Here is a 27905-nt window from a genome sequence, read left to right on the forward strand (position 1 = left end):
ACTGCTAAACAAAAGAAAGCAGGAGAGCTATCCTTCGGTGTATCCTGAGAAGTCAGTTACAATTGTCTCATCCTCGAAGATAAGAGTAGAACTAGAAAAATAATTCAGAGTAGGACGACCGGTTTAACTACAGCTATTGAACAGCTTCCATAAAAGAAAGGGTTAAGCAGACAAGGGTACTTCAGTTTGGAGAACTGATGACTGAACAGAAGACAAAAAAAAAAAAAAGACAGCTCTGCATTCAGGAACTACACAGAGAAGGTGAACAGGAAGCACTTTTTCACTGTCTTTTATATAAGAACATGGAAACGTCAAACTAAACTAGCCGGCAGCAGATTCAAAATGAACTAAGATTCTTCACAATGTGCAATGGGGAGACCTTTTGACAATCTTATGTCCCAGGTGCATGGTTATAGACATTGCCAGAAACAAGATACTAAACTAGCAGTACCTATAACCTGATTCAGCACACCCTTGCAACTTCGTGTTCAGAGGCACGCTCACCACACAAGGAAAATCCACCAGCAGAAAGTCACACACATCACGCCATGGAACAACTAATTTGATTTTAACCCATTTTAGGTCCTTTGCAATGACCTGAACAAAAATATGCCAATAGAGATTTTTGCCTGATAATACATAATCTTTAATTTAAATGTATTCCCAAATTTTTTTAACAGAGGGTTTTTAATTATTATTTCTAGCATTGTTTAAAAAAAAAAAATCAACCAACCAAACAAAACCACCACACAAAAAAAACCCCACAAAACAAAAAAGCACCACCCATGACAGCTAAGGTCCACTCCAGATTGAAGTAAAATTTTTTCAACTGTTTTATTAACAATCGCTGCAGGAAGGTACTCTTCAAATGAATCAGAAGCTAGTGACAGTTATTTCAGCTTTCAGAACTGATTTCATCATGAATGCGAATAACTATTAGTCTATGTATAAATAATTTTGTGTAGAAAATCATCCAATCTTTCAACATTTTCACCTTAAAATGACTCAGAAATCATTCTATAGGCTGGTTACTTTTCTAATTGTTAGCATTGCTCTGCTGCATAGACTTTGCATGGACTACACCAATTGCAAATCACAACATTTAGGAAGAACAGGCCTTCGAGGCTGCTGCTTTTCTTCACATGTAGTTCAACATGTAGTTCACTTGCCCCTAAAGCTGCACCATAACTGCGCTGAACAAATGCTTGACCTCATCACATACATCCTTCACATTTCCAAGCTGCTACAATTAAACAGTACTCTTTTTAAAAAATTGCGCAATATTCAAAGTTTGCCCAGTAAGTTACCTGCATTAGCAAAAGCAGTAATTTTAACTGTTCCCTGGTAGTGTCACCAGGTAGTTCAAAACACACACAACCTTGCCGTTCAGCAGGTAATGCAGTGATTAGGCAACTTCCCAGCAAACAGTTCTTAAGATTTCTTCATAAAACATCTATTTAGAAAAAGCTTTATTTCTTGTTTGTGAATTTGATAAGATATTGCAATAACTGCTTAGAGACGCATATGCAAGTCCACCAAGTGAGTTAAATTCCATTTCCACAAACACTATCACTGCTTTTGCAGTTTAAAATACTACAAACTAGTTCTTGCATACATACAAGATGTAATTAGTTTGAGTGCTTCTTATAAAGAAACCCTGATAAAATTCTAAAAACATGCAATGAAAGAGAAGAAAATATCCAGAAAATAGCCAACAAAAGAGGCAACTTCCCAAGTAGAAACCTAGTGGCATTACCGGAAATAGAAGCTGCCCAGACCAAAAACTGGTGTGGAAATGCAGGAAACAAACTCTTGTTAATGGAGAAAACACAGAATCAGAATCTGTATCTTCTACTGAAGTTCTACCCTAAGTAATACCCTTAAGCTAAATCCAAAACTTCCAGAAATAAACAGAAGCAGTCCAACTCAGATTAAAAATAAGAAAATCAGTCAAACAAATCCTAAATTTTAAGCATAGTAATTCTTAAACTTAGTCCATCAGTTTATTGTCTGCAAATAAGAAAAATATTTAGCTTGTTCAACAGCATCCTATAAAAGACAGTACTGAACTGCAACCTTTATTTTCTAAAAGTGTTTTCATCAAAAAGCAAAAAATATTGCACTTTTTATGATAATAGTTGGTTGTTCATTAGCAATAACCTCTTGCTCTTCTATTTTCATTTCCAAAAAAGCAACATAAAACAAAACTCAAAGCAATCTTGCCTCAAATTTTTATTTGTTGTTTTCGGAAAAAGGCTTTACAACTGCTTCATTGAAGACTCCTTAAAAAAAAATCTAAATGCATCTTTCTAATTTAATAGAGTAATAAGCTGCATAAGTTACAATTATGTAAGATTTTAAACTAGCACGCAAAGAGGTAACATCCAGAGATTGTCAAATGAAAAGGGAAACAAATTCTAATGATAAAGTAGTATTAAAAGCCTTAGCACAAACAGCATGAAAAGTTAAAATAAAAGTAGAAAACCTAATTTTGTCTTAATATTTAGGACATGTAAACTAATGCCATCTTGGTAAAAACGAGTCAATCTTTTTTTAAAAATGTATCCAACCATCCCTAATAAAAGTGGCAAAAAATTTAAGTGTTTTGAAATGGTCTATACATATGTAATAATCCATCTGCACTATATGAATCTTGTATTCCATAGTATTTTACATGCTTATAAAATGACTAAAATTCAGAATCTTGTCATTCAGTTTCCTAAGATAAATTAACATGACAAAATTATTCAATGTCCATTTTCTATGGAAGGCTAAAGGCAAAACATTTTGCAGTTACTATAGATTAAATATTCCAAATCCTGCTAATTTGCAAGACAATTACAGTTTTTCTTATGTCAAAAATTAACAGAGGAGTGGAGTCTATTTCAAATTAATTGGTCTAAACATCTAATGAAGCAATTATGTTAAGTAAATTATAATATACAGAGTTTAACAAACTATTGCATTATAGGCAACTGTTTGAAACACCTGGCAGTTTCACAACAAGTGCTGCTTCATCTTATTTGGCTGAATGGGCGCATTTTAGCCCTTCTGCCACTACAGCTGTGGTCTACCATTAGCGTGAGAATTCCAGATGAGCAATACCAGGAATCTTATTAACCATCTTAAGAAGCGGCAGGTAAGAAGGGAGATATTGTGAACTTGCAGTTCTTATCCTCCTTCAATTCATGGAAGTTTTGCAGGCTTAAAAAAAAGAAAAAAATAGAGCTACCTTTTTCCATTACATCATCCAGCTTCAAATACTGATGCTTTTCATTAACACAACTACCACATACATGGATGTACCACTTATCCTTTCACAGAAGCAATTCTTTTTTTTTTTTTTAACTCCATTTCCTCAGGTTAGGATTCTAAAATTCTTATTCATTTTATATCATTTCCATGGCTTAATTCTTCAGTACTGTTAAATGAAGTGCCCCTCTCAGTTCCATGCACCTACGCTGAGTTACAGCAGCTGAGAAAACGTTGACTGCACAGTATTTACAGGTTTTCTCCCCTTATTCATGATTAGGTTTTTAAAATGCAATATTTCAATTAATAAAAAACTAAAGTAAACTTCACTGAAATATAAACGAATAGGTAAAAAGCTGAGTCCAGAGGGGGGTTGACAATTACTTCAGGAGGACTAGAAATCAACCTATGCTTTGTCTTCTGTTTGGATGAAAATTTGGAAATTCATATGTCTGTTTAGGGATTCTTACTATGGATCTTGCAGGCCATTGTAACTACAGAGGAGTGGCCTTGTATTGAACAACCTAATCCTGCTGAAGTAGAAAAGCATTTTGACATTTATTCAATAGAACTGAGATTTGGCCTCTGGAGTATAACAGAATGACAAGAGCATGAAAAAACGGCATTAACAACTGCATCAAAGAAAAAAGTAAATACAATCCAAATCTTATTGTTTCCTTGGCAAGGTCACAGACAACGAGACAGTGAAAGAGGAACATGTTTTACATTTCTCTAAAGATAGGGCATCTCCTGATTGCAACAAGTTTCAATTTAATTTGAAGTCATGCTTTTTACACCATTTTGATTAGACCAGTTCTATCTAATTACCCTACTTTAAAGGGAAAACAGCAGACAAGTAGGGTAATTTAAGTCTATGCAAAAGTTAAAGTTTTCTATACTTGCTTATACCTTAACTTTCAGATATCCTCCAAAATGACAGGGAATGGCACCAATGAAAGGCACGATTGCATCAACAGAGCCTGGATGTGGTATCCTAGTTGGTGGATACAATCCACTAACACACAGATGACGTCTGAGGTTTAGCTACATTATGTTTAAAATTCAACCCACAGAAGCTCTACCACCAGAGCTTCATCCAGCTTTGGGAACGGACCTTCTGTTTATATCATCAATTTCTTAGTTTTTCGATCTAGTTGCCAAATGGCAGCTAATGCAGTGTTACTAAATAACTGGAACTGTATCACGAATCAGCTTGACCAAAAGTGCTCACAAATTTAACCATCAGATACACTAAACAAAAAACCAGGGCTAATTTTCTGAGCAGGCTGTTTGCGATAGTCACACTTGAAATTACTCCTAAGAAATGTCCACTCCTTTATGCTCTAGGGTCCAAATTTATTTAATGCATTTGAATATATATAGCAAAAGGATAATGCAGCTTCACAGAATGAATCAAAAAAAACCAACCTGCAATGGAGCACTTGGACTCCAGAGTGAGCTTCCACTTTAGTCACCACCTTTGCTTGGTTGGTTTTACTCCAAGGCTCTTTAATCTTTCTCTGTCCTTGGTCTTTTCCTCCAGCTTTCTATCACCAACTGTGATTTAGAGCCATGCTAATGAAATCAAATAATCAGGTTTCTTTAAAGATGGGGTAAAGGTATACTTAGCATTCCTAAAAAAAAAAAAACCAGGGTAATTAAAACCAGAGAATGCAATACTATTGTTATAAATTAATTGCCTACAGCCATGGGTGTTTCTAGGTAGTTGTGAACATGGAAGAGAAAAAAACAACCTAACCTCATGGTTTATAGTATAAGACTGCTTGTTCTAAATCACACTTTTACAGTGTTATGTTCAACAGAATAGATTAACATTCAATACATAGATCCTTAAAGTCTATGCAAACACACCTGCAAATGCTGCTTATTGATCACCATTGCACAAACACATCGCAAAAAACCTAAAGCAACCATATACGAGAGAAAATAAGAACTTAATAGGACATTAAAGATCTGATATTCAAAATAATGCAAACTGATTTTAAATTGAGGTTAGCTTTTCAAATGTTAGGAGCATAAAATTGAAGAACTAATTTAATTTACTGTCAGTTGAACATTGCTAATGTAAATTATAGATAACTATATCAGGTCATTCTTGACTGAATTAATGCTATCTATCATTATGACATTACTAAAGTCTTTCAAAAATTCTATTGTTAAAGGCAGCCAATTTTAAATTAAACTATGTGTATTCAATATCCTAACCAATAATGAGGCAAATAAATCTTAAGGTGATAATAGAGATTTATACCTCCAAAACTTTTTATGCAAAATTTAAACAGCTTAGAAATTGAAAAGCAAATTAAGTTTTTCTGCATTTTGCCTACAAACTTCCTCCTTCCTTTTTTATTTATTTATGGTCACCACTTGTTAGATTGAAGCTTGCTAGAAGTATTAATACCTTTTGCGACCCACCAACATTTTCAGCCTGATTTAAAATACACTGAAGACAATGAAAAAAAACTTCTGTAAACTCCAGTGAGGCCTTGTACGATGTGTAAGTGCTTAGCAACTCCAAGGAGTATGACTGAGAAGGCTTTGAATAAGTTTCATGATGCTCAGCATGTGTTTTGGCAAACAAACATTTTTTTTAAAAAGATCAGAGATGAGTACTTGTATCTCTTCAGTACAGCAGTCTCTGCTTTGAGAAAACTTGCAGTACAATGGGAATAGCAAAACCTATGAAATTAGGAACTATGTATAGCTATAAGATACGGAAAAGTTAAGAATAAAAAATTAAATTGTATTTACTTGTATGAAAATACATATGCCTACATCTAGACACATACACAGATATTCATATATAAAAAAAGCCTACAACAGCTTCTCAAAACTCTCACTGGGGAATGCCAGGCCATATATTTATTGCAGCCAAACTGGTACTTAGGCATACTTTTGACTGTGGGCATTCTGGGTCTCACCATTTCTTTTACAATTTTTCCTGTCATGAAGTGAAAATTACACTGACATTTGTTCTTTGGCAAACTTACTGTTATCCTCCTTGTCGACAGAATTACATTCTGTGTTTAATTTTTAAGCAATTGTCAATAATAGCATCTATGCTGTATAGATATCAATAATGCTGGAACAGCATGATCCTTAAGAGAAACTTCCTTTCTAAACCCTTGAAAAGATATTCTGAATACACTCAATAGTAGTGGAAAGCGTCAGCTATTAGCAGTAAGAATTTACCTCCACAATTTAGTCGCGGTATATCATTTCACCACTTACCCAGAAGGATTTAAGAATTGAAAAGTCTGCTCTTTCACAACTCTATTAGTCCTTGACCACGTAATTTACGTCTCTTGGATTGGCCATTGACAGCTTTTCAACACAAAATATGTTAAGCAATCATCGACTCATTTAAGTTAGACTGTTGAACATTGTAATTAAATATTAGCAGTAATTAGACACAGGTCATTTTGCCTGGAGGCAGGGAATGTTCCTTACTATATTCTCCTTTCACTCCCACGTTTTAAACATATAAGCCATTGTTCTGACAGACCTGAGTTTGCTTCCATTATGATTCAAACATACAGCAAATTCCTCCAGCTGCATCCTATGAGTAAAGAGTTCACAGCTATCCTTCTTGCTTTTGGGGAAGGAGGAAGGTGGTAAAGCACAAACTTTGTTCCTAACGATGCAGAGATACACTGTACACAATCATTGTATGCACATATTATCCCTGGAAAAGCTCTGAACTCCCGTGAAATCCAGGAGCTCAAGGCCCAGTTCACTAGTAATTTTTATGGATTATGCAATATTTGTTTGAGGATATATGTATTGCTGGCTTCTGCAAGAGAAACTGTCAGACTGTTTATGCTTTCCTCAGTTTGCAATTTTCACGCCTTCCAGCAGCTGATCTAGAAAATGGATATAAGCCACTAATATTCACAGATTGATCAAAACATTTGTCAGGCAGTTCCTTCAGTAGAATTTTGTACCAAAGGACATAAGCAGTCTGGGATAGATACCGTGTAGAGACATGATAATTTCACCACTGAACTGACATTTACAGAGTCCAATAGCTTTTGCAGTGCAAACTTTTTGATGTTCTTTCTCTTATTTTGTTAGATCAAGTGTCCAATCTATCCAAATCAAATACAGAAATGCTTTTAAAAGATTGAATTTCTCCCCAGAGTTAATGTTAGGATCAGATCAACTGCAAAGTTATTGGCATTCATATCTGAAGCTTTTTAACAGAAGAGGACCCTTGTCTTTCACTTTACTGAAACAAACTAAGTGCAACAAATTTGATATACCCCATAAGCTTGGCAAACACCCTCCAGTATCAAATTGTGTCAAACGTACATCCCTCATTTGTCCTTCTGACTTGCTTTCTTTGCTCATCAGTTGTGGAAGAAAAGGAAATCCCCCTTTTACCCTGCTTGCTATAGAATACACCTATACATACCTGCCAATAGACATGGCTTTGGTAACGAATACTCTATAAATAATGTTCCTACTTGGGAATTACAAGGAAAATATTATCTTCTAACAGCGTCTCACACATGATCTTAACCAGTTCAGGAGATAATTTAGAGACAATAGCAGTTAAATTCACTGTATACACTCAAATGCAATCTTTTTGTTCCTCCGTAAATCCCTAAACTGCAGACTGCTGCAAACTAGGAGAACATAATGGAGAAGGGTCCCTAAAAATCTTTACTTATATGTTTTACTATTTACCTCATACTAGTAACTGCAACTGGCTTTATGTTGCCAAATATATTCAGGTTACTAGATACAGGTTACCTAGATCTTAGCTTCAGCTATTCATGTCTCCTCTTTTTTTTATTGAAAAAAAAAATTAGTTAGCTAAATATGGACAAATACATACCTGAAATACATGAAAGAAACAAAAATTCCAAGTTATGCTTGGAGAAGTATCATCGGAAATTCTTTTCTTCTCCTCCCACCCCCCCTTCTTTCTTTTTTAAAGAACCTCGATCCCAGGAAGACAACAGACATTCACTTCAGGAAATATTTCAATACACATTCAATAAAATTACATTCCAGAGGCTTAGATTCTTTATGTCTATTTCTGCAATCTCATGTAAAGGCCTTTACAGGAAAGAACACAGTAAAAAGAATTTGCAATTCTGCTTTTAGAAATTCCTTCGTTAAAGGGAATTACTTATCTGCTATTTTCTACAACTTCATAAGCCAGTACGCTTTATATCACACACTGATATTATTTAGACTGAAGAGGACTGTTTTCAGTAACAGAATTGTGTAGTTATCTCAATTTAGTCCTTCTATTTAGTCGCTTAAATTCATATTCTAAAATATTTAAATCCATAGACAAAATATTTTAAATGCAAGAACTATGACATATGCATTGATAAAAATATACAACAAAAACTTTAAGAAAAGGAGAAACGGTCTATAGTTAGCCATTCTTTAATTTAATCTTCATGCCAAGTTTTGTGTTTTTTTCAGGACAACATTGTGTTTGAATGCTCTGGAAAAATAGGGCCATAGGAAAAAAATCTAAATGAAATAAAGCAAGAAACAGAATAATGGAAAATATTAAAAGAAAATAGACTTTAAAAAATTATTCAGAAATTCCTCACACAGTTGCTATTGGTAAGTGGGAAATTAACAGCTTTGGTTTTAAGGAACTATTTAATGTTTTATTAATGAAGATATCAGGGAAAAAATGCAAACACCTTATATCTTAATAATGTTGGAAGGTGGAAGTCAGTGAGTAAAAACAACAAAACAAAAACGCCACAAGAACAACAGCAGAAATCTAAGAAACAATATTCACATTTTACATAGATATTAATAATAGGTATTAGTTTTCATCAATAACATAAGTGTACCATTAGGTAATGTCTTCATTTCATCTAGACAAAAGTGATAATACTAACTTTTAATAAACTGTTAAATAATAGTTGAACTAGTAAATACTGAACCTTTCTGTGAGCAAAAATGAGCAGGGCATGAGCAATATGACACTATTCAACTTATGCGTGCCATTATGACCATGAAGACCTGTGACAAAACTTTAGCAATTGGAGGGCATGGTTCTGAGATGTGGACATCACTGGGATTAATAGCTGACTAAATCTAAACCACAAAATTCATGGAGCTTTGCTCACAAGACAATCAGCTAAGCCCTATAGAATCTCATTTCTGAATTTATGGACATATTCGCAGAATATACAACTCCAACAGACACACCCTTTTTTAAAAAGGTATATATAAATATATGGAAAAGCCTATAGACAGACCCACATATGCAACCACTGATACGCAAATACCAGTGTTGGTCTGGATATTCAAAACAACATGTAATTTTAGAATACATCCAAGTTACGCTCAAAATGAGCATGACAGAAGTCACAAAATCCTGCCAAAATTTCTGGCATTCCTAGAACATTAGAGAACTGAAATATTTTCCACTCTAAGATTATCTACTGTATGAAAATAGAGTGCAATGTTCCTCCTAGCTAAAAAGAAAATGCATTTATTATATTTAGTTTCCACAAAACTGCAAATGCTGAAAGCCCATTTATTCTCCCAAACGTGAAATAATTTCCTACCTTGAACAATCTGTTCAGTGTGTTGCTTTTCAAATCAGTATCTGCTAATATTTTGTGACAGACCACTAAATAACACAGAGAAGTCAGTGAGTCAGCAATACAGGACTGTTATTGCCTCTGACACCTGACTCCAAGCAGAGGCATTCTTTACAATTTAATCAACAGTAACTAACTCACACTTCATATTGACTACAGCTGACATTCAGCAGTGCCAGCTAGATACATCATTTTCTTACAGTTTAGAGATGTAACTATGGCACCATATTGGAAAGATTAGCAGTATTACAACACTGAATTTGTATAGCTAGAAGGACATAAATGGCAAGATAGTAACCATATTAGTTAGAGAACTTAAATTGCTGTGGAAAAAGTAATAACTGGGGATACAAAATCCAGGAGCTTTGTAGACAATGATTGGTTTCACACAGCTATCTTGAAAAGCTATCCTGCTATCTGATTATAGGCCTTGTTAAGTATTTCACCTGTCAGAAAGGTATACAGTGAGGAGACCATATAGCAGAAGAATCTTCTGTTTACATGTACGTTCAGCACTGAATTCATTTGGATTCTACAAACAAATCAATAATATTTTTTATTTCAAACAATTTACTATGAAAACAGTTTTCCAGTATTTCGGTCACTAAAACAATGAGCTAAAGTGTATTCTAAATCTGCTTAGAAATATATTCTAAAATGAACTTAAGTCTAAATAACCCATGAAGAAAGCATTCCCTGATAGGCAAATGCATTCTTGCAACTTTGTGGCTCTTTGGTCATCTTACCAGTTGGTTATTTTCCGTAACAGTAAAAATCCTTCAGAACTACCCCAGTGGACCCCCTGGGCTACCATGCATGCAGAAAGACAGATCTACCAGGTGATGTGTAAACGTGACACCATGCAACCATTACCATATTGCTCCTTGGACTACCTTATCCCTGGATAGAGAACAGTCATAAGTCATTCCTGTACCTCTGCATTCATTCTTCCAGCACCTCAATTACCCCTTTTTTTCTCCCTATTACCTGGGGTACCCTCTGGACCATTATCCCAGCCAACTGAGAGGCAACACATTTGCCAGAAATAGAATATGCCTCTGCCATGTTTTTATGGGGAAAAGTGATCACACGCTTTATTAACATGTTACATTCCACTGCTCCCAGGCTCCCAAGCTGTTTTACTAATTTATGCATCATTCAGCCTGCACAAAACTGGGAGCCAATATAGTTTCTAACACAGTTAAAGAAAGAAGTAGATATGCCCAGGAGGAAACTCCCAGGACTTCAGTCAGCCACCTAAAATCAGACTGTTATGAATACTCTCCACAGATATCTCCTATTACTGAGGGGAAGAAGACTTGTCAAAAATGCTGATGGAATTGGGATATGCAGCACCAAGGGACACAGCTGCATTCAGAGGAGCTCCTCCCTACAAGGATATGAACAATATCAGATCTGGATTCAGAACGCAGGTGCCCTTACTGTCATTTTAAACATTTGACCTGAGTTATATCGTGTAGATGACACATTCCTGGGAGATACTCCAGAGGCCGAAGACATAGAGTAATCAAAATAGAGAAAAAGTATCATACTATTGTATTTGTATCTACTGCCTGACTGACACAGCTTATGACACAAGAGTTACAGAGAAGAAAAGGACATTAACTTGTCTCTTTTCATTGCAGAATATCATCTCTTCTTTGTAGAAGCACCTGTCTTTCACTAGCACTGACACCTATGAAAAGCCATCCCTGTACCATGATAGTAAGCAACATCACAGGCTCCAAACAACAGGCACTATGGAGTTAGAGCAAGACAGACAATCAAAAGTGAAGAGAGTTTAACTTAAAGGGTGCCCGTGATAGTTAAATGATAATAGCTAACCATTAAATAAGAAATTGTTTCATAGGCATTTAGAATCCTATAATGGCTCACTGGGGGAATTAACAGAACAAGAGAATAAAGATACCAAATTACAGGTGTCTCTGATTTACTGGACTTTTCAGTCAGAAGATCACAGAGCAGCTTAAGTCAAGATAAAAGAAAATCTTGACAGAACATTTCCTTTTCAAAGGCAGACAGCTGTGTGTAGCAAGAGGAGCATCAGCCCGGGTACAATACTGTAATCATATTAACTGTTGGATACAGAAAACCTTTTTGTAGGTGCAGCTTTCATATTTTCACCTCCACATTCTTACTTTGGATCCTTACAATTTGTCACCATCCATAATATGTAATTAATCAGATATTGCAATAGGGAAAGAGTAAAGACTTGAAAAGTCATTGGGAACTCAAAACATTTAGAAAAGGTCCACAGGAAAGACCACATGCTATGTATTCAGCATACATATTTACAAAATACACATAAATACAACATAAATTAATAAATTGTCAAATAAGATTCCAATAAATAACTGAGTTTAATATTAAAAAGCTACAATTTTGGCACAAGAAAGGGATGCATTCATTGCGCTTTAGGATTTTCACATCAATATTCTTTTTTATTCAAATATCCTTTCATCACTTAAGCTTAAAACCAATTAAAGATTAGAAGGAAGACAGAAAATATTTAGATAGTATACAAAATAGTGTAATTAAGAGAAATTGCTGCAGACGGGAACAAACTGTACTTAGTCACAGTAGCTAGAAGTCACCTATACCCAATCACCTAATCACTGATGCAATTAAAAAAGTACAAGTGCTTTCACTAAATTTCAACAAACCTGTTATCAGAAATGAAAAATAAATTTCTGACCCTCAACTAATTCTGTCAGCCTTAGTCTGAGAAATCAAAGCTGATACTGGTGGCAACTGAAACAGAACATTATAGTGAAATTTGTTCCATTGCTTTTACATGGAACAAAAGCAAATCCGTTGAATTTCACTCTGGTAAGGGATGCATACAGGACATGTTACTATACTCTGTAAAATGAAGTTCTATCACGTGACAGTGATTTGACATTCTTGTAGAGAGAAACTGAGAAACAGCTGAATTAAAATTATATGTATTCATTATATTTATATCCACATTATTTTTAATTTCATCAACACACACTTTCACACTCGTGTCTTCCAGTACTAATAAGTAAACAAAGAACCAGTACGTCCTTCATTCAACAACATTTTCTTCTGAGCTGTAAAAGAAAAGCTGTCACTATAACAGCAAGTATTAAAATGCAGTCTGATATACTGGGGTTGTTAAAAGATAACTGAAACTGTGACATTATTTAAGTATGAAAGCATCATCTGACTGACACAGGAGACAAATCTATCCTCAGACTACAGACGTTTTCTTCAATGCTTTAAGCAGGATTAAAACACTTCAAAGTTTTTGGAAGTCACAAAACTGTTTGTAAATTATTGATTAGTATACTGAAATTACAGCTTTTTTAATCGCTTCCAATTTTCTCAGTTACAAAATTCTACTTTTCTGATTCCATAAAAGCAGTTATTGCATCTTGATTTGGCCTTTTTACACTGTTTAGTTTTTATCTCAACCATTCATATCTTATTTTAAAACTCCATAATTCTGAATATAAACAGCTCTAATCTTTTTAATGAGTCATCATGTCATTTTTAAGTTAATTCTTGTGTTTTTCCAGTTGTCTATGACATTTTCCTGTAGGCTACAGAATACTGAATGTTTTACCACCAGATAAGTACAGCAGTAATTGAATGTTAGTTGATATGCTTGTGGGCAGGGTACTTAGGGACATGAAGAAAAATTTTATCTATGAGCAAAGAAAAAAAAAGTTTTAGCATTGTGTAAGAGCCAGTAAAACAATCTTAAAATGGCTACTAAAGCAAAAGGATGGAGTTTTTTTTGTGTGAAGTTATTTAAATTGGATTTCACTCATCTACAATACTGCCCCTACCAGTGTATATTTTCCAATTTCCCAAGCCAGTGCAATAAGAGGACAGTTCACAGACGCTTCACTTAAGGATAGGCCTGGAAAAATCAAAAGAGTCGTACTGTAGGTCCTCAGTCCTGTAATAAGGTACATTTAGGAAAACCTGGCACTCAGGTGAAGCCTGGAACAGATGACAAAGCTCCTCAAACTTCTTTACTAGTATGATTTTTGAAGTACTAATTTCAGGTTAGATTGAAAATTTGGCACTGTGCTTCAAGATTAAATTCTGTATTCGAAAGCATTTAGTAATAAACTTAAGTATTACTCTCCCCTTTCAAAACACTGGTAACTAATTAATGCTCACAGTTTGGATTCAGCCAGCAGGGAAATGAACACAGCTAAATGCAATCTTTCAAATTAACAGGCTATCTCTATAAACTATAAAATTATTCTTTAAACAGAACTACTGTTTTATTACTACTGGGATCTTAGGTTCATTATGTTCTCATAATGCTTTCAAACATATCTATTAATCTGCATAATCAGAAATGGCAAGAATTAATTTCAAACAGATGCAGCAAGTTGCTTATTCATTCTTGATTTCAGCAATTTTCATTACAGAAATTTATACTTCAAAGAAAACATAATGAAAAACTGTCTTATTCCTAGTGCCATGAGTGTAGTTCCTTACAGAAGTACCAAACACAACTTAAAAATTAAAGTGAATTAAATACCTCTCCCAAGTCCCAAAGCCCACAAAACTCAGAATTTTTTCCACTGAATTCAGCAGAATTTAAATAAAACCCGTAGTTGGGGGTTTTGTTGTGGTGGTGTTTGTTTGTTTATTTCTTTAAGTCTACAAGCAACTAAAGGAATCATAAAAATCTCTAAACCTGGAGTTTTAAGTCTTCAGAGAAGGTTTCTTCTGAAATTACCAGGGTATTTCTCCATCCACACATACACCAGCAAATCCTTTAAAGGTGAATTAAAGGTGAAGCATCCTTTACTCTAACGGTAAAATACAGGATTATAAATTCTGGTACGTTAGCATGACAACAAATGAAATTTCACTATTCTTAAAAGGAACTTAGTCTAGTTTATAGCTGGGAAAAGCTGTTTTTTTCTCAGGGGGTGGGGTTGGTTTGTTTTTTTTTTTTTCCAATTCTGAATTCTGTTTAGCTAAGCCAAAGTTAGAAACAGCTGCAGGGAAATGTGAAAAGCTAGGCAATGCCTGAGGTCCCTCTTGTGAACTGCAAAATACTTCATGTCCAAGCTCTATTTAAACACGTGATTACCTGACTTCCTCCTCAAACCAAGAACAAATACCAGGAGTACAGAAGCTTTTACTGCAACCCTCTCCTTCCTTGCCTCTCTCCCCACCTTTACAAATATATATTTATATATGTATTACATATTAAAATATATTTTTACATTTGTATAGGAGTTGAAGCATAACAACACTTAGAGGTAAGGTGTTTTGATACGTACCCTTGAGATTCATGTATGTAATAAAGGGTTTTGAATGCTTCAAGTGGGAAATTATTGGACAAGGGAAGTATTTTCACACTGACTGTACCCAAATGAAACTCAGGTTATATGTGCTCTAGATCCAATTCACTTTTGCCAGTTTAGATAAGGCCTCTTACATGGTCAAATACTTATGGTCAAGTATTACTAATAAACCATCAGTAAGTTATAACATTGCAGACACAGAGAATTTGGCAGAAAATTAAATATAAATTATTCTCCATCCGAAACCTGGAGAGAGAAGGCAGGCAGGCAGCAGAGTAACTAGTTTCAGTCCGTATGCGTACCCCATTAATCAAAAGACCAAACCACACACTGTCTTTAGTGGACAAAAATCAAAATTACGAGTTGTAAGTGTGAGGACCAGGTGAATAGTAAGTTGGAAAAAGATCGTACCTGATAGCTCTTTTTCCTAAACTGTTTCCATCATTCTAAATATTCCAGACAAATAATTTCTGTCTTCCCATTGTTTGTGCTTTACTTTCTGTGCCGCGAAAAGCCCTGATGCTTTATATGATCTTTTTTTTGGAGGCGAACTGAATTAGTTCCTTGTATCGGTGATGTTTCCATGACATCAACTGTTTTGGGGAGTTAGCCAAAATCTCGTAATGACACTATTTCTTCTATATAATCTACTTGCCTAATTATTATTTCAGCATGTCAGTTTGCATTGAGGAGAAAATATAAGGAAATATGATACATTGAAAAAGTGAAACAAGTAACAGAGTGGGGGAAAGAAGCTAGAGGTGAAAAAAAAAAATCTATTTACTGACTGCAAAGAATTAAGCAGGGATTGATTTTCTTCTCCCCCTCCTCCATTTCAGCTAATGATTTTAAAAAATAGTCAAGTAAATATTAGGTGCCGTGTCTGTATGAGAGGGATATGTTAATCCTTACCATCACCTGCAAATAATTTAATGAATTGATAAAACAATAATAAAGTTTCTAGAGCATCTTCCATAACACAGGCTTCAGAAGTAGCTTATAAATCTTTACATTTACATTGATGGTTTGGAAAAATAAATCAAATCATTCCTTTAGCATCATCTAGAGGATCAGAAACAGATTCCTCACCTCCTGCATTGATACGAAGCAGAATTGTTTGTTTGCGATTGATGTAAACAGACAATGGTGAAAATCCAGGTGTTTCTTTCAAAACACAGTACCAGTACTGCGTGATGCTGCCTATTGTTGCCCACCCGGATTCCAAAGGCTATTTCTGTAGTCTGGCATTCAAATGCTGCTCTTATGAAATAATTAAAATTAGAAAAGTTTAACTGTGAAGAAAGTTGAAAGCCATATACATAGATGTCCTAATTTTCCTAACTTTTCAGTGTACATAAGTTGTGCTCTTTACTAAATTCAGTTCCAAAATTTGAAGGATTTTTGTCTTAGCTGTTGCCTCCACCTCAATTTTACAGTTCCTCATATGTATTTTTCCTTTTAAGTAAACACAGCTATGTATTTATTTAAATATCTACACATATAATATCTAAATATTTTTCTCATCTGTCTGTTTAGCAGCCCTTTTGAATAACATCCTTGTGCACGCTTGTTTTTTATTCTAGGACCCATAGTATACGTTTTATATTGTTTTACTGCATATCAAACCTAATTGTATTATTGTACAGATTTAGGACTATCGTTATTTTGCTACAGAAAACATGGCATATCAGGGAAGCCACCCATTACGTAAGTAAACGTTCTCTAATTTAACAACAATTCACTAACAACTTTATGTCTCTTTCTTAAGAAACATATATGCATTTTATATATTCAAAAACACTTATCTTCCTTTCCCTTCTTCCCCAGCCTTTACATGGGCACAGAAGTAGTTATAACAAGTGATCACATGGCACTGGCAGAGGATTAATTCAAACCTCACAAAGCAGTCAGCTCCAGCTCTCCCAGAAAATCATTCTGTTCAATGCAAAATACACTAAGGTCAGAGAGAAGATGAAACTTCCACTAAAATAAATAAATCATTACTCTTATTAGTCTTCTTTTTACAGGAGACAAAAATAATACATGATCCATCATATTCTTTGTATGCTTTACCAAGAGGCCTTCCAAGTTGTCAGTCATGGTACAACACAGCTCCAGCGCTGCACTCCAGAGACATTAAAAAGGTAAATTTTTTAAAAAATTTATCAGCTGCTGTCGATATGAGGCACTTCAGCACCCTGAGTCTTTTTATTACTCTTTATTGTTGAGAAGCTTTTATCTGCTCTCAATTTATTGCAAAGTCTTCATCTGCCATCACCACTATGATTGAGTTAACTAAACACGATTACCTCACTCTCTTAAAGATAACCTTTAACAAAAGCTGAACAACTGCCTGCAATTTAAAAATGGAACTGTCAAAGATACAAACAGACCAATAGGTAGGTGGCTATTTAGTTAGTTTTGGCAGTGATAAGACAAACTCCTCTTGCCTACAGTGAGCTCCGGAAGCGCACTCCTTAAATTAATGAGCTGGCAGGGGACCACAAAGCTGCTGGAATATTCTCTTTAAGCTTCAGTCTCAGAAGGGAAATGCACCAGGGAATAACCGCAGGGCACCATCCACCAACATTAATAAGTACAACAGGCTACAAATGCATACAGATTATAGTTGCTATAAAAAATAGACACGAATTTCCTATAAGCTCCTTAGGAGATCCTCAAGTCTATCATCCCTGCAAGCTACGAAATGTCTTTTTGAATGAGTTGCCAGCATGATATATGAGAGTTGCTCATCTTTCAACCGAGTCGGGAACTGCCCAATTCTGACTTTTTTCCACTCGTATAAAAGGGGCTGATCATTTCCTGTATTTATAGGCCATTGCTGATTAGCATTATCATTTTAGTTATCAAAGTAAAATTTGTTCATATCTACATGCAAATAGCCATGAGACATTTAAGGCTTTAATTCGTTAGGAATTTTGGAAGTATAACTTTTCCTTTACTGAAAGCCCAGTAGGCCTTTTCAAGGTACAGCCTTTACAAACTAGAAAAAGCATTGAATTGCATCTGCAGTTACCCAAGTTAAAAAGCATTAACACACAATAACATTTAGTTTCACAGATAGTGTCATCCAGTGCCAACTCTTAAAATCCATTTCTCATCAATGAGTGATGTGCTTAATTTCTGTTCTAGTTATTCCTAGTGAATAAAAAATTAAATGCTTGAATATTCCAAACTCAGTCAAGAAAAGGGAGGTTGGCACATCAGCTAAATAATGCATTTTAAATTACCTATTTGTGGAGTATTACATAATGAAGATGAATTAGTAGAAAAGTTTTCATACCTAACTTGAAAGTTTAAAATAACATCTTTCTTAATTGAAAGTTTTGGGGTTTCTTTTAAGATTCAATACTAGTATCTGTAAATACTGAAATCAAGTAACATGAAATAGGGAGACTCCTATTCAGGAATTCAGAATACATTTACTGCTAGACACTACTTACATCAAACTGAGCCCAGCTGCCTGCAGCATTGACGCACAGCACAGGTTGGAAAAACCCTGGCTTGCATGGCAGGATCACACTGCATTTTGTGGCAATATAGCTATGAATACTAATAAATATTCATTTAACCAAAACTCTGTTTCAAGTCCTAGTTCGGGAAACATCTTTCAGAAGTATTTCAGACTGCATCAAGGGCTCCGAAAAACACATTGTTATCTTGTTCTGCATCATGTTTATTCTCATGACAAGCATCAGCAGGAGCAGCTGAACTCCCCCTCTTAGGAGAGGGGCAAATAGCACAAAATCTTTATGCACAAAGTTGAAACCATGCCTGTTTCATCTCTAACCTTTTCTTATAAGAGTGCTCCCAAGTTTCATTGCCTTGACCTCAGAAACTAAGAAACACTGAGGACCAAAGCCATCAGTGCTGACTGTAATACCTCAGCTCCATGGTACTGTATACTCATAGCTCACATAGAATATAAATTAATGAATGAATCTAATAAAAGCTTTGTTTTGAAATTTAAAAATAGCATGATTTGTTAGCCTTCTAAACACTCTTTACAGTAACCTGATTCTCCAATAAAATATGTGTATATTTTGTTATACAGACACACAATACATATGTTCAAGTTGCAATACAGTCCTGATATTACAGTTGATTAAAAAACTGCAGCTCTTTGCCTGTGTTCAAGATGGTTCAGGTGAGCTACAATCTCCCTATACTGAAACTAGCGTCCTGCAAAAGCTTTAAGAAAAGTTAATAAAGGGGAAGGCAGATACCCAGTTTTCAATTTCAATTTCATACCCAATAGTCAAAATATCCAGTTTCTTACACATTTTGCAACTTTCATGAAGTCACTTTAGTAATAATACATATTTTAGTCCCCCCAAATTGACAATGAAAGAAGGCAAATCAATTTTGAGCATGGTGCCTACTAAATGCAGTATTAGAAAAAGAGCACAGGAGTTCCTGAGTATTCACCTTGAACTTGGCAGTAATTGCTTTTTTTAAAATAGTTTTCTTCATGCTGTCACACAATATGTCAATAAACCTAAACTTCGCATTCTTATTAAAAAAAAAAAAAAGGTGGGGGTTTTACTGTATATTCTCTACCTGGTTTGCAATTAACTATGGCCATACTGTGAAGAAGCAGCACTAACGTATCTTGTCCTACATGTATTAATGGTAGATCATTTACAGCTCATTACAAGTAAAAAATTAATCATAGTTTTTTATTAAATAAGTTGGTGGTTTAACTCATGTATTAAGAGACCATCAGACAAATGGCTTATTACTAGAGTACAGAATTTCTCAGCAATTCACTAAATGCCATTCTAGTTATTGCACAAATAATCCAGACACTTAAGACATCCATGTCCGCCTTGACCGTACACTTTATGAATAATAAGCATACCACTATGTTCAGCAAAGCAGAACTTCATGGACTCATTTCAAATGCAATGTCTTTAATCCAAGTGTTCCTCTGCCCTAATGTTATGTACAAAAGGACACAAAGATCTGTTTACATAAATAAAATGCAACAAATTTGGCTTATGATCCCATCTATGTAAGTTAAGATCATCATTAGGTGATGGTTATATAAGCAGAATTAGAAGTGGTTTATTTGGTCAGATTTGAACCTTCATTTCCAATGTTTTCATATAAACTAATCATTATAGCACCGTTAGATACCAAATCTAAGTAAATACTGTACTGATAACATTTTTAAACAGAAAAGATGATATTTAAGAACTGATTAAATAGGACAACCTCTAGTCAGAGAAACAATAAGCCTACTGTGTCTATTCTCTCCAATATTCCAGCTGATACTTACTGTCTATGCCATGCCTTTCTTTGCCCAAATAGGAATATGACTTGAATTCAAGTCAGTGCAATAACGTATACACGAGTATGAGAAAGAGGATTTGTTATGCGGTTCATTGTTGTCATTTGAAAGATTACAAGAACTGAACTTCATATTTACCTCACTTTTTTAAAAACATAGATTGCTGATAAGCCGTTTCTTCTAGAAAGCCTTAAGTCTTCTTTGTGTTCTTAAACACTGCAGACCCTCTAAAATAAAGCATTGCTACAGTAGTCTTTGAAGAGTCTTTTTCCTCGCCCAGGAAAACGGATAGATTTACCATGCAGAGTAGTGCACACAGGGCTGTGTGCATCCAAAGTTATAACTCCTGACTTGAAAAGAGTGAAGTAGCTTTTATGCCAATCATACAATTAAGGGTTACAAAGACACTATGGGGCCCACTGGAATAGAATATTTCAATAAGAATAATCTTAACTTTTAAGTGAGGAAACTGAAAAACAACACTGTTCTTTTGAAATCGCTTGACATGTAGTCTAACAGAGACATAGAAAAGTGTTTACCAGCAAAGATCGTGTCCCATAGCTGGATCAAAGGGGAAGCAAAACAAAACCCAAAAGCAACAGTCCAAAGTAAAAGGACAGATACCAAATTAATGCTAGTCTGTGTCAGACTGAGCATTTTAATGTCTTGAAAATACACCACCAGCCTTCTGATCACCACTTTTGCTCTTTACTACTAGCAGAAACGTGTAAAATTGAGTTATAGGCAGGTGACAACGTTCACTTAAGAGCAACACTCCTTCCAAGGAGAACTATAGATATATCTTTTATCAACTCTATCACTAAGCCACAGCGTGAGTGGTTTGCAAACAACTTAAGCAAGTGAACTAGGAAATACACTTGCACTACTGGTAATGTGACAAAGATCTAGAATACAACCAGTACTAAAGTGGCTATTTAACTTCCTTGGTTTATCCCCTTCCTTCCTGTGCATAATCGCCCTTGTTTTAGGGTCTTTCCTATCTTTGCTCCCTCATGAAAATCGTTGCAATACACTGCATCGTCAAGCCTACCTCAATGCATTTTCAGCTACAACCTCAGACAAGAACAGTCTATTCTTTTCAATAGCTTTCACCTGCCCAACTCAAGTCCCCCAACAGACAACTCCAACTTTCTCCAAGAATTTCCTCGCCCTAGAAAATTCTGCTGCCACATTAAACAGGAATACTGTGCATTTTAGTGTGTAGAATGGTCATGGAGCTACTGACCAATGCTTAAGAAGTGATTAAGAGCAACACCATCAAAAATGAAAGAATTCAAGACTTCAAAATCTGTGCCTCTGTTTCCCAACTTCCTAACTTCCCATTACAAGTATTTTGCTTTTCAGTTGGATTTTAAAGCTATTCAATGAGACAAAAGTTTTGTTCACCCTTTTTAACACATAAGAACTTAAATGCATTGAATGTGACTTTAATTTAAATTTTAAAGACTGTATCCTCTATATAAACAAACAGAAGAATCTATTCGATACCTCCCCTTCTGCATTCAAGAAAAGATTTCAGGACAGTCATCGACTTCTTATCGCTATCTGATATTTTAAGAACAGAGGTTTTTCACTACACGCCAGTGTAACTGCTCAGTCCCTAGCTTTGCTGCTACATAAATACGCCTGCCTATTAAAATTATTTCACCACTATTGATACTCAACTTTTGCTTCTCAGACTGTTACATTTAAGTACATTTGAAGTGTGATTTTTGAAAATGCAAGTCAGTATGGATGTGTTTAAACTACTTGAAAATGTAGAAGAAGTTGCCAAAGTTCACACTCCTCAAATGTCACCTAAAGCGTTAATTAAAATTCCTTCCCAGAGGGGTTGAAGAAACACTGTTGTACAATGGCACCTACCCCTACTTGCTAAAAGTAGAGGATGAATTTCAGCCTCTACAGTTTGAAGCTGGCAGTTAATTTGTACATCAAATGATCTCTACTGCTAGAACAGTGACGAATAAACATATAAATACCACAAACAAATTGATGAAGTTCAAACTAGGTAAGTTGGATTGAAAACTGGCTGAACAGCTGGATTCAAAGTGTTTCTATTGGTAGCAAAGAACGCAGTTAGCAGTGTACCCAAGGGGTCAATATTGTTTACCTTCACTACTGACCTCGATGGAATCTAAGTACTCCTTAGCCAGTTTGGAGACACCAAACTAGGAAGAGAGGTTGACAGATCAGATAGATGCACTGCCTTTTAAAGCCACATTTACAGGCGGGAGAAGCAGGCAGACAGAAACCTTGTGAACCTCCAGATACGGAAATGCAATGCATTGCATCCAAGTAAAAACAACCGTATGCATTAGCACATGATTATCAAAAGTCCCCAACCTTAGTGATATTCAAAACCTAACTGGCCACAGTGTTGAGCAACCTGTTCCAGTTGACCTGCTCCAAGCAGGGTGGTTGGACTGAACAATCTCCAGAGGTGCCGTCTAACCACAGCCACTCTGCTTATACAATCATGCTTTTGGACAGAAACCGTGGGCAAGAGTACGTTCTTTCATTATAGTCCAATTAGACATAAAACAAGGATTTTGTGTCTTTCACTGAAGTCCAATGAGAACCAGACTAACTGCTTGTCACATTTTGTCCAATACAGCAGATCTTAAATTCAGCAACCTTATCAAACACTTATTAAAGTAGTATATTATGTGCCAATGAGGCTTCTTCTCTTCTGGATGTGTTATAGAGAATTAAATATGAAAGCATTCTACTGTCTAACCATTTTTCCAGGACTAAGTACATTCTGTAAGAACTTTTTGTGAGAATACAATCGCACTTGTCCTTTCTCTATTACTTGCTCCCAAGACCATCATGGAGTTTCTTTGCTTCGAAACTCAGAGGTATATCATTCCATCAAGCTCTGTCTGCATCTCTGCCTCCTGACAGGGTCACACAGCTTGTTCTTGTTGCTCCATACAGTCCACCAGCACACAAACCACTGTCTGCAAAAAGGAGGAGCAACCTTCTTCCACAAATAATAATTAAAAAAAAAAAAACCACAACAAAATACCCAAAACAAAACAAACAAAATAGAAACCCCCACGTACTCAAGAAAGACACCTGTCTTGAAAGGACACACATTGCTTTAAGTGGCTGCCAAGATCAATCCATTGGCAACGACTAGCAACTGCTCAAAATACAGACATCAATCTGTTCTCCTTCATATCCCAGAACTTTACTCATTCTGACTTGTTGGATTTGGCAGTCCATTCTCAGCTCAAACTGTGCCATATTTAAGAGTTATCTTTTCTCCTCACAGCTCTAATCACAGATGACCTCTTCTACATTAATTATCTACCAAAGCTCATGCAATTCTAACCATTCTGAAAAGCTGGGATGCCATGGTGTAATTATGCCTGAGAGTAAATTCTGGAAGAGCAATGGCTGAACTGATATAACTTCCCTTAAAAACATACTTAGGAAAAACACATAGACTTCTAGTCCATTAAACGTGCATAGAAATGAGACAAAACAGAGACTAGTGAAATTAGACAATTAAATTTTCATAATAGCGCATTCTAACTAAATTCTGTCTACTGATTAAGGTTGCAACCTAAACTTAAATGCTATGTCAATTTTACAGTGAAATAACAGCTTGAACAACGTGAATATTTTTCATGTTTTTATGGTATGTTTCCAAAATGCAGACTTCAAAGCCAGCAGTGACTTTGTTTGGATAACTGTAAGCTTAAAAAACTGACTGCTTCTGTCCTACTCCTGTATTTCTCAGCTGTTTCATTTCCCTTCCCAATTCTGCTCCTTTTTAAGTCCTTCACATTCAAAATAAGGGATATTATCCCATGGGCGAGACACATAAGGATGGGACTGATAATTATCTGAGTATATTTGCATATTTGTAACAGTTATTCAAATTATTACAAGTTGAGAAGCGTTTGAAACCAATATGGGTGAAAAGGCAATTCTGTGCCATCACATAAAACAAATGACAAGCTTTAAATGTCTTCACTTTGACTTGACTGGACCACATACAGTCCCTTTGCTTATTTCTGCTGCACTGTGTGCACGTGAGTCTTTGAATTAAGGCAACCTATGTGTTTGACAAAAAATAAGCTTACTCAACTACTCAAGGCTGTGTTTTCCCTGGAGAAGGCAGTTTGATGCAATTTTTCAGAAGTCAGAAGCATGCTTTAATGGACAATTTACTTCAAACGACTGCAGCTACTGCAGAGTAATAGACCAGAGCCAAGGATTAAAAATGGTTTTACTCAGGCCAATTTAATTCTTAATGATTAATGAACAAAAATATAACCTTTGCTATTTCCCCTCTTTTAGTCAAAAGCAATAAAAGTAATTAAAAAATCCTTCTCTCTCATTTCTGTGGTTTGCTACATCTGATGTTCAACTGAGGAACAACCACTTGGGGAAATTTCAATAGGTGTTGTTAATAAAATAAACATACACATTTAGAAGTTAATGCCTAAATCATAGAAATAGACAATCAGATATTTTTCACTTAGCTCTAAAAAAGTAACTGAAAATTTCTCTGAAATTCCACGTAATATTAAGAAAACCCCGAACAACAACAACAAAACCACAACCAAAAAAGATCATACTAAGACCCTAATTTGGTACCGGGGGAGCTCTTACACTGTCATGGCAAATACTTTCACATGTAATCCTTCACTATTGTACATTATAATACAGTTGGACCATACAAAATACAGATAAAATTAACTGTGCAATATGAATATACTATAAAGAAAGCTCAGACCATTAGTTTTAAAGACATTTCTTTGCCTCCATATTTTTTCTTTGTTGAAAAGTATCACTATTTAACAGCAGAAGTAGGTAAAGTTAAAAGTGGAGCATTCTATTATACTATAGGGAGTCTTTTATTGTACAAGTTAGCGAAGGAAGGAAATACAGCTTTGACCTATTCAAAGACATGGGTAACTACTTTATTTGAAAGTCATTCTACACACACCCCCCACCTCCCAATGCAATCCCACCCTTAAACCTCCTAATTTTAATCACCCCTTTGAATGTTTAGGCATATTCATCTACAAACATCAGAAAGAATTCACAACACCCTGATATTCTCTTTAAAGGTACCAAGTATAGTTTTCATTATTTCTACTTGTAGTAAGCGCAAATGCAAACCATTTCGTTTCCTTGAATTTTGTCTTCACCTGAACAAACACCTGCCTAGCATTTACTACAGAATACTTTCATAGTCATTTGTTGCGTGCGGAGAATGAGCACAGAACTAGTTCTCACTTTTATCCACAAGTTTGTTTCCAGATGTTCCCAATATTGCTGTGCAGCCAGTAGAATGCACATGGTAGTGTAGCTAGAAATACATGAGCTCTAAGGCTATCATGTCATTTTTGTTGACCAGTGTCACTTTTCCATCAAACCCAAGAACTTGCTTATGAATGTATTTGAAGAAAGGCTTTTTCATTATGCTTATTGCTGAATTCCCACCAGGAGATCTATCTTAAAATTCCAAAAAGAATACACCTGGATGTGCTCAGCAGGCAAATTGCTTTTCAAATGCATTAAGTAGAGCAAAACATTATAAATTCATATACAAAATATAAAGATGTAATTTGGCCACAGGCATACAAGAAATCATTGCCCACGTTAGCGCAACCTCTGAAGCTCAGTGCGCTGGCCATCTGTTCAAAGCCCTGGATTAAACTCTTAAAATCTGTTATGGCCATGCAGTTAAAAGTGGCAAATTACCATAGTTGTTTTAAGTGAAAAGTGACATTCAATGTTCAATTAAACACTAAAAAAAAAAAAACCACACACAAAAAAGCCATAGCAAATAAATCCCATCCTGTGAGGATGGCTTTGGGTAACATAATCAAGCAGAATTTTACTGGCATTTGTGGAAGTAGACTTGTCCAGCTGCATCTAGTTGTGTAACTGAATAACAGCCACCAGCAACACAAATAGCTCAAATTTTCACCAGATTAAGACTTTTCTCTATCTTTTTTTAGTTTCACATAAACACAAATTTGTTGGTCTAAAAGCATATCTATACACACTTACACAAAATGTAAAATACCCTAAATGCAAGATACCAAAAGGAACAGAACGCATCAAGCAGTCCTTTAGAATCCACTTGCAGTTATAGAAAGAGATATTTGCTCTACTATTTTGCAAGTTAATTTCCAAGTTATTAAACATCTTTAATGTTATAGCAAAGCTAAAATTCATTTAAGAGTTCAACTTCCATTTGGAGATATTCATACTTTTGATCCATTGGTAGAAAAATAAAAACATTTTTCTTGATAGTTAAAGAATTATTATTTCAGTGTCTTGCACTGCTTCTAGAAACTAAAGGCATTAACGAGACACAATAATCTGATTACCCAATAAGAAGATGGACCTTGAGATTTAGCAAGTCTTTCTCCAGAAGTTCTGCGTTTTAGTAGATGCATTGTACTGAATGATCTTAGAAGAGTAAGTTGGACCAATTGCATTTATTGCAAATTCTGATGAAAAACTGATAAATATTGATGTACAGCCACCTTGAAATTTAAGTTCTTGGCAAGATCACCGTATACTGTACAATCTCATCATGCCCTGCAAGAGCGGTACACACTCAGGGTCTACCAGTGTTACCGATGCCCTTTATAACACAGCTCAGTTGTCCGACAACACAACCAGGGTGAAGACTCAAGATTAGCCCTAGAAACACTTTTTGTTGCAGCTATACCCTGCTCCATTTTCAGAGCTTACTTCCTAATCATTATCAGCTGCTCACTTTTTAGTTCTGTTTCCTAAGGAAACATCACCTGCTTCCTCATGCTATCTGTCCATCTGTCCTGCCTACTGAATGCTGACTTTGCTGGTCAAGTCCAAAATTTGCCACACGGACAGAGGTTTTAGGGACGTGAAATCCTTCAAGTCTTGTGAAAAACACATACTTGGAAAGGGCCTTACAGCTTGCCAGCTGTGAGTAAAACCCACAACTCAGAATATTCTCATAGCTTAAAGGAGTGAGGAGATTTAGGATACAACTGTCAGAACTCAAACGTCATTTCTCTCCATACTCTTTGAAGGCTCAGTTTTCCCATTGAGTTTATTCATTTCCCTTTATCAGCATTAGTGCTTCAAGAAAATTGACTAGTGCAGCAGGAATCAGACAGAAACAAAGAATCTCATCAGAAACCATGATCACATGAGATCTTCAGAAAACTCTTGATTGAGTCAATCTATTGATATCTTGAGATACACTTTAAATAAGCATCCCAACTTCCATAAACTCACGGAAAGCATTTTTTTCCAAATTAATAAAGTCATCCTCTATAGGTTCTCCATAAGTAAAATCCAATCCACTAGGATATCTTCCACTTTAACCTTCCACCAAGAGAAAAGCTAAACAAATTAACTTCT

At 35.4% G+C, this 27905-nt stretch overlaps 1 long non-coding RNA gene across 1 annotated transcript in view; it reads right to left on the minus strand.

Moving 5' to 3' along the window:
* Positions 1-2285: 2285 nt before the first annotated feature.
* LOC141746582 (uncharacterized) overlaps positions 2286-27905 on the minus strand; it is a 120494-nt gene continuing 94874 nt past the window's right edge. The window contains exons 4-5 of the long non-coding RNA XR_012588409.1: positions 4681-4886; positions 2286-3204 (exon numbers count right to left, since the gene is read on the minus strand). This is a non-coding gene — a long non-coding RNA (uncharacterized LOC141746582). The remainder of the gene's footprint in view (positions 3205-4680; positions 4887-27905) is intronic.

The sequence above is a fragment of the Larus michahellis genome, chromosome 7 (assembly GCF_964199755.1).
Source record: "Larus michahellis chromosome 7, bLarMic1.1, whole genome shotgun sequence".
Taxonomy (NCBI): domain Eukaryota; kingdom Metazoa; phylum Chordata; class Aves; order Charadriiformes; family Laridae; genus Larus; species Larus michahellis.